The 17,372-nt window shown below is 54.8% G+C and overlaps 1 protein-coding gene across 4 annotated transcripts in view; it reads right to left on the reverse strand.

Moving 5' to 3' along the window:
* The window catches only part of GRIK1 (glutamate ionotropic receptor kainate type subunit 1), a 225,449-nt gene that overhangs the window by 44,532 nt on the left and 163,545 nt on the right, over positions 1-17,372 (reverse strand). The window lies entirely within an intron of this gene.

Here is a 17,372-nt window from a genome sequence, read left to right on the forward strand (position 1 = left end):
TGTGGACAGAGTGTAATTTGGTGATGTGTTACTACACTTTTAGGGTGATTTAGGCCTTCCAACGTTGTTTGGCCATTATATAAATTTCCCGTGGCTGCTGTAGTGAATGGTCATAAACTGGTGGCTTAAAACCACAGAAATTTGTTCTCCATTTTGGAGGCCAGAGCAGAAGCCCCAAATTAGCACCGCCGGCCGGTCCCAGTGCTAGAGCCGGCGCTCGGGCGCCCTCCTCGCCTTTCCCACCGACGCCGGGGGCCGGCCTCCGCCTCCGCGCCCGGGCCGCCCTCCTGGGACTGTGGTTGGCGCAGAGCAGGGCCCCCAGGAAGACCTCCCCGACTCGCCTCAAAGCCCTTCCCGGGACCCTCTGTGCAAGGCCCTGGCTGTGTGAGGAAACGCGGACAGGTTTCGGGAGGAGGCCATGGTGTCCTCCGGGGCCACCGTCAGCCCGCCCCACGTACCAGCCGAGTCTTGGTCCCACAGCCTGCCCTTCACAGAACGCACACCGGCCGTCTTTGGCGGTCTCACTACCTAAGAAACCGTGTCCCCGGAGGCCCCAGCAGCTCTGGGGAACCTCGTCTGGCCTGGGTGGACTTACAAATGAGGAATCAGGAGAACTGAGCCCTTTCCATGCGCGTGGCTGACTCTTGGCCCTCTGGACTTTACCGAAGTCATGGGACATCATCAGGCACGTGAAGCTGGGCACACGGTTTACCTGCCCAAGTCACCTGGGCTCTCGTGGATTTCAGTGTTGGACCCCTGCAGGGCTTTTGTGAGATTTAAATGGCACTTAACACATGGACAGCATCTAAAGCTTAACAAGAGTCACCTTCACTACTTCTTCGCGCTTCTTTTCCCCGCCATGTCAGGATTCACGCGGGTTGTCTGATCTGGACGCTCCTGCGCTTTACTTGACGTCAACATCAGGTTCATTGTCCCCAAATACAACTTATTATCCCCGCGGTTTGCCCCACAGTGTAAAGCGCACCGCGGACTCCTGCCACCTGCAGCTTAGCCCAAGCCTCGACTCTCCCACTGAGGCTGTGACGACTCGTTTTATGTGTCCGTTTGAAGGGGCCTTGGGGGCTCAGACATCCTGGGAAACGTTATCTCTGGGGGTGTCTGTGAGGGCGTTTCCACAGGAGTCAGCAGACCGGAGGAAGCAAGCTGCCCTCCCTGCTGTGAGAGGCCACCTCCCCGCCCCAGGGGCCCGAAGGGGGCGGGCAGGGGAGGGAAGTTCATTCTCAGCTCTCGCCTTCCCGGGGACAGAAGCCGCCTGGGAGGCCGGCGCCTCGCTGCTCACAGTTCCGTAGGAACCAGCCTGTCACTACGAGGACAGCATTTGCACGCAGCCGCGGAAGGAAGTCCTGTGGCGAGAAAATTCTTATCCCAACTGCAGGGACAAAAGAGCGAGCGAGTCCTGCAGGAGAGAGGGCGGGGGCTCAGGGGACGGGGAGCCCGGGGAAAAGCAGGAAGCGCAGAGTAAGTCTTGGGCGACGGGGGAGAGGGCGGGGAAGTGGGGAAGCGGGGAAGCGGCGAGGCGGGCGGACGCCCGGTCACAGTGCGTTTCCCTGGACTTCGCTCCGTGGACGTTTGGGAACCACCGGAGTGTATTAAGTGTCACGGGAAGCATGCGTTACAGGGAGGGGACGGTTAGCCGAACTAGGGGGACAACCCGGAGCAGGTCAAGATCGTAAGCCGGAGGCTGGCTTTCAGGCAGATGTCACGGCATGAAATTTATGGAAACATCCCACGCTCGCAAGCACGCACAGGGCCGCTCTGTCTCCCGTGCCGACGTGCATGTCAGCGGCGAAAATGGAAGCCACCCCGCAGCAGGCGGACAGAGGCTCCTGAAGGTCTTCGTGAAGGGTGCTCTGAGGTATCCACTTACTGTCCGGAACCAAGCCTTGCTTCCTGGCTGCTGTTCAGGTGGAGGGGACACTGTGACAGAAACATTTGCTGTCACCGATGAAGAGGGTCCTTAGCACAAATGAAGGCGAGGACGTGAAGCCCGGGCAGGACCTGCGTGCTCCTCTGAGACGCCAGTGTGAGCAGACGGTCCCGTGACGCGTGTGGGGAAATGTGTCCTCGGACCTGGGGACAGACCAGGCCTCCGACGGTACCGCCAAGGGAGGTCAGGGTGCTGAACGCCAGCCTCGGCTTCAAGAAGAGCTGGCACGTTTCTACGGCCAACAGTCGCCCCTGCTGTGTCCCTGGCTGAGGTGCAGGTGATCATAGCCTCTGCACTGGGACAACAGACCCGCGGCACCAGGTCTCCGTGTCCCCCCGTCGTCTCCAGGCCTGAGTTTTGTGCTCGGCCGCTTCCTGCCTCTCCATGGACTGAGGGTGAACACGGCCTGTCCGAGACCTGGGCCCAGTGGGCGTCGCGACTGTGTCAGGGGTCTGGACAGTCAGTTTCCAGCCGCCTCCTTCGCCCTCCTGAAAGTGCACCTCCGCCCTCCTCCCGGTCTGTCTGGAGGGCGGCAGTGATCTTCACTAAGTTCTGCATGATTTTCTGAGAGCTTTTCTCTAAAGGCAACGCCTTCCTCAGGGGGCCGTGCTGGGAGTCAGCTAGGCACCCGGCGCAGAGCTCACGGGCCCTCTGCACACGCGCAGCCTTGGTGGCGGTTGCTTCCTCACCTCGCGGGGGCTCGTAGTGGGGCCTTAAAACCCAGCTCAGAAATCCAACTGCACTTCCACCAAGTGTGCGTATTGTGTCTCTGTGTTTACTCTGTTGCGTTGGTTTTATTCTTTGACTTAGAGTTCCAGTCACTGGTGCGGTAAATTCCCACTTTTTCTTGCTTCTCCTCCTTGCTCACCCAAGGGGCAAAAGAGTTCTTTCTTTTTTTGTTTCATGCTCTAACAATGCTTCCTCCACTGCCTGAAATGCCTACAAAGATTCCTGTCTGGGTCTTTTTTGACCTCAAATATCTTTTGACCTTCACAGTCGAGATGCCCCTACCTCCCCAATCACCGCGCCTTCCTGCTTCCTGTCCTGATACGACCATTTCTGTGGGTTCTTTTTTTCCCTCAAATTAAATGTCGATGAGCATGTGCCCCTCACCAATGCATTCTTGGTTAGGGTGAAGAGACAATGCCGAATTCCTGGGTAGGGTGACTAGGAGCCATAGGACCCACTTTCTGGGACAAGGCTGAAGCCCAGCTAATTTGGATGATGATATACAACCACATTAGTTGTAATTACAGTTTGCCTGCCCACGTAGAACTGTTTGCATGAGGGCTGATGACAGGATCCGTGACTGAAAACAGCACTTAAACCATTGTCCCTGCTTTAGGAAATCGCTGTAATTGCTACCCTGCATTAGACCCCTCGACAAGACCTCTAAATTAGCAATGCATCCAACATGGCAGCTTCTTTTCTCTGATCAGACACATTATCTGACAGCCAAGAGACAGGCGTTGAGAGACAAAAAGGGAAAAACAAAAGTTTTCATTAATGTTTCATTTGTATGCTCTTTGTCAAGATGTTTATTGTCCAAATAAAAAACTAAAATATTTTAGTATCCAGGAAGTAGTAGTTAGCACTTAATTCTAGGCTCTTGTAATGTTCAACTTCAATCTCCATTTAGTCAGTGACCGCCTGACCTCACTTCTTTCTCTTCAGGGGACGTCAACGTGTAAAACACACCCCGCCCCTGCGTTTCCCAACTTGGCCGTTCCCCTGCACCGCGGGCTCAGAATTGTTTCCAAAGGAAACACAGGCTTCTTTTCGGAGAAGAGAGAGAAGGAGCTCTTTTGGTAGACAAGGTCTTTTAAGAACAAGTTTCTACTGCTTCTTCACTGATGTCTTAGAAACGATCCTGTTGTGTAAGAACATTGTAAACAGAAGGTTTATGGTAAACCCCCAAAATTAGCTTCTTCGAGGATTTGAACAAGCTGAGCAAAAAATCGTGTCTAAATGACTATGCCACGTGTTACAAAGACATCAAAGACATCATGTCTATGAAGACATGAAAATAAAGGAAAACATGGAAGACCACATGACCTTTTTTGGTGGCAGTGGCCCCTGTCTGCAGGCTCACCCAGGGGGTGGGGGGGGTCATGCCTGAGGGAAGGACAGCTCCAATGACCCCGCGGAGAACAGGGCAGGCAAAGGGGGCCTATGGAGTCCTTCTGAAGCCTTCGCTTGCCCCGAGGAAGCAGACTCCCCCAAAGGTTCCGGTTGCTGTATTATTCTTGGGTTCACATTGACCACTAAGGTCCTCTTTTGGGAATCTGGGAATCAACCCTGGCATGGCCGCAGGCCAAGCTCTTTTTGTTTTTTTTCTTTTTCTTTTTGTGTTCGTATGTATATTAATTTTTCCCGGTGCCCCCGCCATGGGGCGCTGCGGTGGGGGCGGGCTAGATTCTGGGTGCCCTCAGCAGCCGTGTGCCGACGTTTGCTGGTGGGGAGTGCAGCGGCGAGCGTGCAGCGCGCTCTGCTTCAGCCTCCCCGCCCCAGGGCTTCCCCGGACTGAACCGATGCCCCAGCTCGCCTTCAGGACAAGCCGCCTGCTTCTCGCTACCCTGCCTCCATCCACCATCTTCCTCCATCTACCGCCATCCAATGGGAGCAGAACTTTCACCCCAAAGTATGTCTCTTTGGCATGAGAATTATTTTTACGGTGATGATTTTTTAAACAAGACAGAAACAAGCTCAGAAAGCTGAACAGGAGGCACCCGCTTGTAAGGGCGATTCACATCTCCGGGGGGTGCGGGTGGAAGGGTGTTGCCCTCCCCGGGCCCCGTGGGGCAGGACGGCCAGACCTGCAGGCGCTCCTACCAGGGGACACACTGGGAGCCGGGGCTGGGTGACGACCTCACCCTCGTTTCGGGGGCTGTTCCCGGGACCCGCCCCCAGCTGCCCCGGCCCCCCCACATCAGCTGCTCCTGTCTTCGCCGGAGATGGTGCGTAAGGGGTGGCCTGGGCCATTTTGGGGCTCACTGTTTTCCTGGCTCTCCCCATGTCCACAGGCCACATACATGTTATTACACTTGTTCGTTTTTCCCTTGTGAATCCGCCTTTTCATTACAGGGAGGGTCTCAGCCTAGAACCTAAAAGGCCCAAGGGAAAAGCACCATCCTTTCCCCAGGGCGACACCTGAGCCCGCGGAGCCAGCCGAGAGCCCCCGACTGCGAGCAAGTTCCCGCCACGTGCCCTCGTGCCCCGACGTGACCTCAGATCCCCTGCGTGTTCTCATTCCCGCCGTGCGTTCTCGGGTTCCCGCTGCGAGACCTAGTCCGCCCTGCGTGCCCTCGTCCCAGCTACGTGCCCTCGTCCCAGCTACGTGCCCTCGTACCCCCTGCGTGCCCTCGTCTGCCCTGCGTGCCCTCATCCCCGCCGCTCCCTGACCCGGAAGTCTCTCCCCGCTGAGTCCTCAGACGCTGCCCCCTGGCGGAGGGCGCGCGGCTTAGCAGCGCCGGGACGCCTACTCTGTTCTCTGTCCCCGGGGTGGGACCGGGCCCCTGGGAAGCGCTCCCGGAACGGTGGGCCGGCAGAAGGACCTACGGAGGTCACTTCCAACGCCCCTCCCCTCCGAGCCCTTCCACTCCCAGCCCTGCAGTCAGACGCCCGGCCTCCCCTCAGGCCGGACTCCGCGGCCTCACATCCTCGCCCGCGGCGGAGCAGCCCCGTTCTCTCCGACGGGGCTTCCATCCTTCCAGTCCGGCCGCGCTCACCACGGACTCTGCTCGCCGCTCGCCTGGACCCGCCTGTGCCACGTGCAGATGGTGGACTCGGTGAGCGGCAACGGGCATGAGTTTCTGGGTAAAACCTCCCAGAAAAACTTACACGCGAGGCCGCCCCTTCAGAAGACGCGAAGGGGACATACCTCACGGGAAGCTGTTTTGAGATGTTCGGCCTCCCGCCGTCGGGGGCTCTGTGGTTCTGCCTGGACGGCAGCGGCTCCTGCGTCCGCGCGACCGCGCCACCTCCCGGGCTTCCCGTCTCCTCCTGTTCGCGGGGAGGTGGGATGAACCGTCTCCGAGCGCCCACCGCGCGGGGGACCTGCCCGAGCTCCCAGCAGGTGCCCGCACAGGGCCCTGCTGCCCCAGCCCCCTGGGCCTGCGGGCAACGAACGCTCCGGAGGGTAACCCAGAAAAGCGGCCCATCGAAGGAGGACGTGGCCAACACCCCCTCGCCTGCTGTGGAATGATGAAGGTGAGACGGGAAAAGTCCGGTGTGTCTCTCTCTGTAAGGAGCAGAATTTACTGTTTGCCATCACTGAACAAAACCCGTTCAAACGCGAAAACCCGGGTACCAAGATGGGCTTTCCAGCTCTCGAAGTAGCAAATTACTTCGGGTGTATATTGGTGAGAGCAGACGTCCGGTTTGATTGTTCACAGTGTCATTACCGCCGCATTAAAAATACGGGGAAGCCCTCGTGGGAAGGTGAGCGGAGGGTGGTCCCTGCTGTTGGGCGCAGGACACAGCCCGCGACTCGGGCTCTTTCGGGGCTGAGCCTCCTCCCTCAGCAGCACAGCTGCCGAAAAGTCAGCGTCCCTGTTTTGTCAGACGCTTAGGCCCCCAGATCCGGGTCTTGAAGTTCCTGCTGGGTGGAACCCCCCGCCCCCGCCCCCTCGCAAGTCCGAGCAACTAGGACTGAATCTGCGGAATGTTGCAAGAGGAGAGGAGCGACCCAAACAATCTGTTAATAAAAAGATGTTCTTCAGGGACGTGGGCCGGGTGCCGATGCTCTCGCCCCACGGCCACCCTTGCTCGGCCATCAGGACGATGGCCTTTCACATGCCAGGAGGAGCTTGCAAAGGGGCCACCTCCCATGGTGGAGACAGGCCACTGAGCACAGGAAGTAAAAGGCCCCCTTACGCCTGCCACCCACAGTCGGCTGCCTGTTACCGGATCGGCACGTTGGCCCGAGGCCAGGCTTCGAGTGCGGCCTCGGTCGCACACTTGCCCCAAGTTCTCAGCCACCCTGGGGCAGGGACGGCCCAGCCCAGGGTCTGGGAACTTGCAGCGGCTGGGTTGTTTTGGAATATGTTCGTCCAAGATCTCTCTGTCCTTTACTGCTCCACGTTTGTGTGCACGGCCTTTCCGTTGTGCCAGTGCATTTGGCTTGAATCTGCATATGTTCATTAACCTCCCCGGTCCTGCTCATCAGCTCTGCCCTGTCTGAAATGTGGGGTAACAGCATCCCAGTGTTACCCCGATAACGTCTCATGTTGTTCAGGGCTCGCCGGTGCCGTGCACCCCCCGGAGCCCCTGCCTCCGCAGGCCAGTCCCCGAGGAAGCACAGGTGTCTGTACTGGCCTGATGGCTCTCTGCCCACCTCTCACTCTGAGTCCTGGTTCGCAGAGGGCAGCGCGCCGGCGCTTCAGGAAACCCGTGTTCCAAGTTCCCACTGTGTCACTGTGAGCAGGTGGAGGCCGCTTCACGACAACAGCGTTGCACGGCCCAGAGGCAGATCCTTTGTGCTTCACCAGTGGGACAGGTCGGTCCACCCAGCTGAAGTCCATGTTGCTCACTTGTGAAGCAAGGGCGCAAACGTCCGCTGTGCAGGCCTCGTGACGGTGAGAGCTGGAAAAGCCTGTGTGCCTAAGCCTCCGCGCACGCCCAGGGAAGGCCGCGCCCCCCTGCCTGCTGGGGTTTCCGCCAAGCGCCCGGCGTGAGCCCAGGCTCCGCCCTTCGAGGCGCCATGTTATCTGCAAAGCCCCCTTCCTCTTAGAGATGCACATGTTGGAAGCATGTGTGAATAGGTGCTGTTTAAGGAGGTATTTGCTCGCTGATTCAGGTTGGGTCCACCTGCAGCTGCGCTGGCTTGGGTGTTGACAGGGACCCCCAACACCCTGACCCCTGAGGAGGCCACCAGGTGGAAGCAGTCAAGTGTTGGATGTCATTCAATACCTGAGATGTGGCAGGTGTTTCTGTCCTGCGTGGACTTTTCCTGCAGTACAATCTCTATGCGATCTGACGCGGGTTTGCAGCAGCTTTAACGGGACGAGGGCAGCCTTGGTGGCTGTGTGACAAGATGAGTAAAATCGAACTGGAGCTCAATCAAGCAACTTGTTGAAAAAGACGGCTCGCTACCCCCAGGAGCCTTCTCTCCCCTCCCTGGGAACCTGGGAGCAGAGGCGCGCTCTGCCTTCGGGGGCAGCCTGCCCGTTAGACCCGCTCCAGAAAGACCTTCACCTGTTTTCAGTCTCTCAGGGGCAGCCCAGCCTGGGCTGAATTTAAACCTTGCTTGTGCCGCACCACAAGGCCAGGGTGTCGCCAGCGGTGTGCCTGGGGCCCGAGAGAGCTGTGCACAGGGCCCCCAGCACAGTGCCACCAGGCTGGGCTGGACGCAGGGCGTTCTGGGAAAGACCCTGAGGCCAGATGAAACCAGGATGTGTTTGCCTCCTTCTTTGTCTAAGTTGTTTACGTGGTACGAGAGTTAGCAAATCATTTGAAATCTGTCTCCACAGGACTCCACGCCTCGGGCACACGGACTAACCCAGCTGTAAATTGGTTTCAGTGACAATGTGCGCCCCAGACTTATGAAAAGTAGAAGACCTGCTTTCAGATTGAGAGATGACACCGTTCTAGTCTCCGGTCTCCCGGGGACCAGAACCAGAGAGAGATGGGAATTAATAAATCACATCTGAGTCAAGGCAAAGAGTCGCTCAGAAACCTGCTGACAGAAACCTACCGAAACCGGTAAGAAATTTCAGTTTCTTCCTTAGACCAACTGGGACACTTGACAGAAATCCTGTCATGTTATTAGGAACTTAATTTTGAAACGGCTTTCTAAGGGTTCGGCCCGGGGGGTTGGGGAAGCAGTGAGCAGGATTTAAAATCTACTCGTCTTTGTTTCATTCTCCTAAAATGTAGAGGGACAGAGCGTGCATCTATATAATTCCAACGAAAGATCCAAACACCAATTTTTCTTAATTTGTCGGTACAAGGAATCTTGATGCAAATCCCAGGTGGGGTGGCCGATTAGTCTCGATTGCTCAGGGTTGTCTGGTCTCTAAAAGGGAGGTCCCACGTGCACCTTCAGCCCCGGGGGACGGGACAGGTGGTGGTCCTGGTTCCAAGGGATCCTAGTGTTGAATTGTCCTTTTCCCCTCGTGTAGCTTTGTCGCATCGGCCAAGGTGTTATATTTCTTTTACATATTTTTTTAAAGCTGCAAAATATTCTTTAATAACATAATTCGACTAAGAAATGTCTTTATGCATCAGGTATTTCAATACGGGGTGTGGCAAAAGTAGGTTTACACTTGTGAGTATGTGAAACAGTTTATTTTTGTATTGTTATTTAACTGTTTTATTATTTTTCATGTGAACAACTAAACCCACTTTTGCCCCACCTTGTGTTAATGTTCCAGCTTTACTGAGGTATAATGACAAGTAAAGATTGCATGTACTTAAGGTAAGCAGTTTGATAATTCAGCGCACACACAAGGCGCTCTGGTGTCTGCTTCTGTAAAGGACAGCGCCCTGCAAAACAGCTGCAGCATCTGACCTGTGTGCTCCATGGGGGCCATAGGACCCTAGTGCTGGAGATGGCCTCAGGGAAGAACTGATCCCTGAATTTTGTTGGTGAATCAAATACATGGAAGTCGAAGTCAATGTGAGGTGTTTTAAGAATTCTTCCTGTTCAGACAATGCTGTAGGAAACCTTTCTTTAAAGTTAGAAGTTGTCCTTGCATTTGGCCTTGAAACGCAGCCGGCCCTTGTCGGTCTTGTGTAGGTTGTCTGTGCTGGGATGCGTGATGTAGAACGAAATCTACGTGGCTGAGGCCCGCCTTTCTCCCCGTGTGCACTCGCTGCAGTTGGCTGCGCGGACTCCCGGAGCCTGCTGGCCTGCGGACGCCTGAGGCCGGAGCCCCGGCCCAGGGGTCCACGGCCGCCCAGTGGGTAGTGCGGGGCGTGGGGGCCTTGGGGGGCCTCCCTGCTTGGGAGCAAGGCACGCTCCAGACGCCTGCTGGGGGAGGAGCCTGAAGCCGATTTTGCCCAGTTTCTGCCTCTGTCCCACCAGCTTCCCTCCCTCCTTTCCTGGCTCCGTCTTGCTTTCCCAGAAAACCACTGGCCAGAGTCCCCACCCTAGGCTGAGCTTCTGCGGACCCTGACGTGCACTGTATTTTACGATATTTGATACAGCTGACCCAAATTTTACTCAGAACAAGCAAGAGTACTAGTATTTATTTGGCTGTTCATGTTTGATAACATGAACATGATAACATGATCATGTTTGATATCTCCAAGACAACAGGGAAACTTCCCATGGGTCACAGAGAGGCAGGAGACGGGAATCAGCATATTGACTGACTGTGAGGTTTGCATCATCTCATTTAATCATAATTGAGACCCTGCAAGGGAGGCACTTTTAGTTTCCTTCTTTCTTTTTTTTTTTTTTATGCATAGGAAACTGAGTGTCAGGTCAGGATAGAACCATTAGTGCAGAATCCAAGCTTAACTTTGGTTGTCTTATTCCAAATATTTTTTACTGTTGTTTGGTTGTTTTTGTTATTTTACCCTTGTGTCTTCCTTTCCTTCTCCCTCTTTTTCTTTTCAATTCCTCAATTTATAATCCCAGTCTAAAGATGATGAAGATCCTTTATCTCACCAATAACTGATACGCTCACCAATAGTCAAAGTAAAAATTGCTGGACTTGAATTTTATAAGCTGTAGTTAATTAAAAAATTCATATCTCAGTGATGAAAATAGAGGGAATGAAAAGCACTTGGGCGTGAGTCAGTTGGTAAGGTTGTGTGTGTGTCAGCGTACTACGCACTTAAGTCTGAAACATGACTTTTATCAAGCGAAATGTAAATTTAGAAGAATTGTCAAAAGCTCGGGTAACCTTTCACAGAAAGAATTTCATTTATTATCTTCATTTTCAAAATGTTTTGTTGGCAAATCTTGTGGACAAATTGTGAAGACTGTGGAGGGACATGGAATCGTAGACGTTTGCATGTGAAGGTGCTGTTTGCACTTCTAGTCACAGAAGGACAGAAGGAAGACATGTGACTCGCCACATGGAGGGCACTTAATCCAGGGGCAGGACGAGGGCAACAGTTATTACACTTACATCTTCGTGTTTTCTTTAAAATGTCCCTTGCAGTTGTTGGAATTGTCTTTTTAAATGTTTGACAGCGACCACATTCATCACCTACGACTGATTCAGAAAAGTGTTTATTTTTCAATTTCTTGCTACGAGGAATTTTAATCACAGCTATTCTCACTCTCTGATTAGATTCCTTTTTTTCTTTTTTCCCCCCTTCGATCAAATTATGTTACTAGCCTGTTAGACATTAGACCTGGAAGTTTACTTTAAAAGGGGTTAAGATACTTAGAATGAATGAAAAAATAGGGTTCCTTAAGATACGTTGCCTTCACTCCTGCTTGTCATTGCCATAAAGCTGTGTTTGCTGTGGGAACAGGGAAAGAATGAGCAGGAAACTTCTACTCTTTACACCGAAGAGGCCGGCTCCGGGTACCAGTGTCAGAGCGTCCCATTGCCAGCACGCCCGAGGCCGCTGATTCACAGAAAGGCCAAAACGAACGTTTTGCCCCCGCTTCCTGGCTCCAGGGCGGCCCTCGGGGCAGACGGCCGAGAGTGTTAGTGTAGAAGCCTCTGGGGACACGAGTGAGCCATAGGCGCTCCCTGACCTGTTTTTGACGCTCAAAGACGCCTACTCTTTGGTCTCAGTTTCCCCAGCTGCAACAGGAGGAGGTGGGGGAATTTGCCCCAGGCTACCGCTCTATGGTGCTGTGAAGGGAGCGGATTGTAATTCTGCCAGGCGGGCGAAGTCGCTAATAAGTGAGCATCGAAGACGGTACGGGTCAGTATTTCCGGTCTAAAAGCTTTTTAGTCCTCTCAATATTCCGCGATTCCAACGAGGGCAACAGGGAGTGTGGCGGAGAGGGGCACGTTCTGCGCTGGAGACGCCTGAGCACTCCCTGGCCCCAGACAGCCAGGCGCGGGGACACCCTCGGCCCCCTGCTCCTCCCGCTGAGCGAACCCGGCCACGGGCGTGGGCTCTTCAGGCTCCCATGGGAGGAGGCACAGCCTGCCACAGCCTCGGAGACATTTGCTGAATGTTCTCAATTTCCAAGGGTATCAGGAATATTTCTTAAATAAATAAAACCGCGTGCATTAATGAAGTAGTACAGTCGAATGTTTGGGGGCGTGCCAGTTAGACCCCACTGAGTAGAGATTAAAGCTCTGTCTAGCAGCCTCCAGACTCGGGAATCTTCGATCTGAGAGGCAGGAGCTCAGAGATCGAGGCCGCTGGCATCACGCGTGGCCGTGGCCCCTGGTAGGGAGTCCAGGTCTCACCGGGGCCGCTCAGCCTCCCTGGCTTAACCCTCATGGAAGCGGAGATAAGACTCATCGGGATGTTGTGGGGTTCACATGAGCAAACACACAAACATTTAAGACCTTGGACATCTCCGATCGCTCTTGCCCAGCCGTTCCTCCTCCCGTGCTAAGCCTCTGCACGCGTGTGTCCTCGCCCGGAACCGAGCTTGGCCTCAGTTGCTTGTGTGTTTTCTCTGACGAGTGCGTGGGCTCCCCAAGAAGAGTCAGCCTTGGCCCCTGGAAGGACCAGCCCCGCGTCCCCAGCCCCGGTGGGCTGTTCCGTGGGGAGAAGCCCCTGCCGCCGGGCACTGACGTGGTCCCTGGCTTGTGGCAGCGTCCACCTGCCAGCGACCGCCGGTGCAAAAGCCCATGTTTTTTCCTTTGCATTTCCTTCCAAAGACAATTCTGTGACTTCCTTCTCTCTTGATACCTTGCACGTAACACGGCTGGTTTGGACAGAGGGTTCCCGGTGCGGCTGGCGCTCAGCCCTGCAGGTGCGCTCCCCTGGCCCTGCCTTTGGCCTCGTGGAACGTTCATGGCCGTGCTCCGAGCTCCAGCCCCTCCTGGGCGGGCTCCTCAGTCATGTCTGCACCCCTCCCCCGCAAACCACACACACGGAGCTGCTCCGTTCACGGAGGAGAGAAACCGTATCCCAGGGCTGCACGCCGGGAGCCGCGCACCAGGACAACTGCAGCGGCGTGGTCAGCGCATCGGGCACCCTGACCGCCGAGCTGCTGCAGACGTCGTCCCTGGGCGCGAGCTTGTCCCTCCGTACGGCGCGCCTGGGTCGTCTGATACGCAGCACTGAGGACCGCACCCAGGGAGTTGGTAAGAGTTTGGGGGTGGAAAGTAGTTGATAAGCCCCCCTCCCACGTTCTAGAACTTTTACCGTGAGAATGCAGAATCAGAATTCTTAGGTCACGGAGACACACAGCCAGCTGATGTGACTTGGTCAAGGTGACGTGGTCCATCAGTGATAGGACCAAGGGAGACTGGACTTTCTCATGGATTCCAGGACTCAAGCATATGAGAATGCTAGAGTGCGCGCGCACATACGTGTGTTGTAATGACACAGCGCCCTAAGACAGAGAGAAGCAGGCAGCGGAAAAGTGCCATCTGTGTACGGGAACAGACGCTGCTCTGAGATTTCCTTCTTGAAATGGATCGGCCTGCCCCACGGCACGGAAAGCCCTGGACTTGCTGAGCCCAGCGCATCTGCAAAGGAGAGCAGTACCTGGCCAATTCTCTTTGTTATAAAGGACAAAAATCTGAATTTAAGTTTGATTGTCAGACACTTCTCGCTTCAAACGGCGGCACAGCTAGACTGAAGGCTGCGATGTGGGGGCTGGGGCGTGTCGGCCCCTCCGTTCAAATGGGGTTCTCGGGGTTATTAGTGGGCCGTGTCTGACAGCCTTTCTCTGGTTTTTGTTCATTGATTCGTATACTCTGGTCATAACTTTATTGATTGATAGCACGGTCGAGCACCATCCATTTTTTAGAGCAGTTGAACACATGGTTTCTGGTCTGGGGATTCTGAGGGACAGTTATGCTAACAGTTGCCCGGCACATTCACCGTGATCCTTGGCAAGGAGCCCTCCTTCCGGCCGAGCGCCTGGAGAATGCGTCCGGGGGCAGCGAGGCCTTCGAAAAATACATGCTGCCGCTGGGAAGGGCTGCGAGTCACAGGTCAGGCGAGAGGGGTTATTCCGAAACGCGTCACTCAGACTGAAAGGGAAAGCGCTGCGGCTGCGGGAGGCCATTGTTTAGGAGGGGAAGGCGCGGTGGCAGCCCCGGCCCCTCCTGCCTGTCGCGGCCCCCGCCCCCGCCGCCGCACAAGCGCTCCCGTGGCCTTCGCAGAATTGTTATATTAAGTGTTTGTGTTGCATCGACTGCGTGTCCAGACGTGCTAATTGCAGTTTAGGTTTACTGTCTGCGTTGGCTTTCTCGTCTCTGATTGATAAGTCCTTGACAGCCGAAAACTTGCTGCTGGGTTCTACCAGCTGCGTTTGACAGATTGCGGTTCTCGAAGGCGAGGCGAACAGGACCGCACCCCGCGGCCCCACCCCCTGAAGTAGTGGGAGGGAGGTGGGCAGGCAGCCACGTGCCGGACCCCGGGGCCCAGCGCCCGGTCCCCTGTCCTCTCCCCTCAGACCGCGAGGGCCTGCCGGCTGCACTGTTGGCATGTCCACCCTCCCCACGGCCGTGGGCCCCGCAGGGGTGGGGTTCCGGGGTAGCCAGATTTAGCTCATTTGCACCCCCAAATCAGCTCTCATTCCTCAGTCCCACTCCAAGGAAATTTTTCTGTGACCATTCGAAGGCTTTCCAGGGTAAGGGATCCCCTGTCAGGCCATGAACGTGCGTGAAAGGAATGGCCATTCAAGCGTTTACTGAGTCCTCAGTGAATGTAGTCATTCATTTATTTAGCACATTTTCATTCTGCTGATGCTTTATCACGGAATCACTAACAGAAAGATCAAGAGATGAAGCTGTGTTGGGGGAGATGGTGCAGAGAAAAGAAAACAGAGGAAGAATTTTAAGGAACTTAGGAACCAGTCTACACTTTGCTCTGTGTCCTGAGTGGAGTTGTTAGCAAGTGCCGTTCATTGTAGTCCTATTTTATTTGTTGTTAATTGAAGGCAGCTCATGCTGCAGCTTTTGTATCAACACAGCCCCGATGGGCTCCCTGCACAGCCACGGCCTCCGTCCCCGGGGACACACGGTGACAGACGCCCAGCCCTCCCCCGCCGTCCGGGCAGTGCGCGCTCTGTCCAGTCGCCCGCAGTTTTAAGCCGGTTCTCAGAAAAGCTATTTAAACACAAATCTAAAGTGTACATAATAATAGGGATGAAAATACATATTAAGCCAAGGGAGAAATGATAAACATAACCTTTAGACCACAGAGCGTCCTTGGAGGTCAGCTATTTCAGGAACCGAAATGATGCATTTATCACGTTCTCATCTGTTCAATAGATAATTATTTTAACTATTATGTGTGTTGTTTATAACCCATTATCTTGCAATAACAGCTTGCATGGATCACTGCATAATTTAAAAATATAATAGCTTTTCTTTCCAATATTTGATTTCGAGATCTGCATCTGCTGACTTTATTTATTTATTTTTAACATCTGCCGACTTTAACTATATCTATGCCGTGCACGCTGGGTAAATGTGTTATTTCGTAAGGATCTATCTGAGAACATGCGCCTGGCTTTTCTTTGTTCATGAACTTGTTTCCTTGGCATCAGTTTGTGGGGTGATCAGTTTGTCAAAATGTAAGTAACGGGCTTCCGCACTTGCACGCCGACTGAGTGGGCAGGAACACGCTGGCGGCCCTGTGGGCGTGGACAGGGCGCCGGTCTGACGGCGTGGGTGCCGTGACACCTGGAATCGAGTTCCTCGGTCTGGAGTTACTCAGGGTGCTTCGGTCACATTGATCCGATTATTGTCTTGGTTGGGTAGATAATTATTTTTTAATAGCTAATCAATATGTTCTTTTTCTATGAAGATAAACATTCGGGTCCCACATGGGTTCAATTGACACCTTCCTCCGGTTAGCCTGTTAGATGGGCTATGGGATTTCAAAGTTTGTTTACTTAGTCACCAAATGCACGGAGCACTTGACGTGCGGCTACTCCAAATTGAGTGTTACAAGCTTAAAATACAAACTGGATTTAAACGACCTGTTACAAAAGTAAATTTAATAATTTTATATTACGTTAAAATGATAATGTTTTAATGTACTGGGATAAATAAAATATACTATTAAAGTTAATTTCACCTGTTTGCTCTCATTTTCTAAGGTGGCTACGAGAAAGTCTAGTATCTGTGAGGCTCGTGCCCTTTTCTCCGGGCAGGGCTGCGAGGTTTCTCACTACTTCTTACGCTGCAGGACACCCCCTCTCCCTCCAAGGGCCTCTGAACACCCAGCCGCGCTACGAGCTTTTTTTTTTGACAGCCCTCATCCCACGTGTGCTGTGTGCGTGTCTGCTCCTCCCACGGGCGCACCGGTTCCAGCAGAGCGAGGGCCTCGTTTGCTCGCCCTGCGTCCTGGCACCTAGAGTGGTGTGGGCCGCACAGCTGGTGTCCAGTGTTTGTTGGCTGCCTGAGTGATGGCGTGTGGATTTCAGGGAGGAAGAATGAGCTGGATAAAGGATAAACGTGAATCGCCTTGGACATACTCACAGCTTGAGTAGGATGGATTGGACAGGCACACTGCTGAGTGGTGTACGGACACACATAGATGCCCATGTGTCCATGTGTGTGCAGGTGTGTGCATGTGTGTGTGTCTGTGAAGGACGTGCATGTGCACACACACCAGACGGCGGTACGGGAAGCGAGGTATTCCATCAGCGCGGCCCAGGCCGGGGACCTCGGCCGCTGGGCGGGAGGAGGGGACTGTGGAGGGGACCGTGGAGCGGGGAGCCGCGTGCTGCCTTAGAAACGCGAGTGCCGGCCGGAGCTGCCAGCAGGAAGGAGGCGGCAGGACACCTGTCCTTTGCCGACGCCCTCCCGCCTTGCTGCCCTGGGACTGCTCCCCGGCCGCTGCCTGATGGTGTCAGGGACGGGCACCTGGGCGCCTTGGTGGCCGGGAGACCGTGACAGAGCCGGCGAGCCTGTGGGCTGTGGCCATGTGGGCACTGCTCCTGGGTCTCCGTCCCGCGCGGACCAGGGATGCCAGGGAGGCCCTGAAGCCCCCGCTCTCTGTAGGGCTGAGTGGGGAGGCGCTGAGACCACGGGGCTGGTGGAGGGGGTGGCGTGCGGATGCCTCCCGGAGGCGCAGAACAAAACCACTCACGGGGGCTGCTCCACGGGGGGCGTCCAGAGCTTCCCGTCGGACCCCGTGTGTCCAGCCAGCCCCAGGGTCAGCTTGTCCCAGAACCCAGGCCGCCCAGCGGCAGGGAGGTGCGGGACAGGAGGGCCCTGTCCTTGGGGAGCCACAGTGGGGAATCACGTGTTTCTCCAGGAAAACCCGCAGTTTTTCACCTGGATCCCATATACTAAGGAACAACAACAACTCAGCGCTGACCTACTCAGTTAAAGTCCAAATACGCGTTAAGGCAAATATAAGT

Source organism: Pteronotus mesoamericanus, unplaced genomic scaffold (assembly GCF_021234165.1).
Source record: "Pteronotus mesoamericanus isolate MK-2021 breed Mesoamerican mustached bat unplaced genomic scaffold, CSHL_Meso_final contig_116, whole genome shotgun sequence".
In the NCBI taxonomy this organism is placed as follows: Eukaryota; Metazoa; Chordata; class Mammalia; order Chiroptera; family Mormoopidae; genus Pteronotus; species Pteronotus mesoamericanus.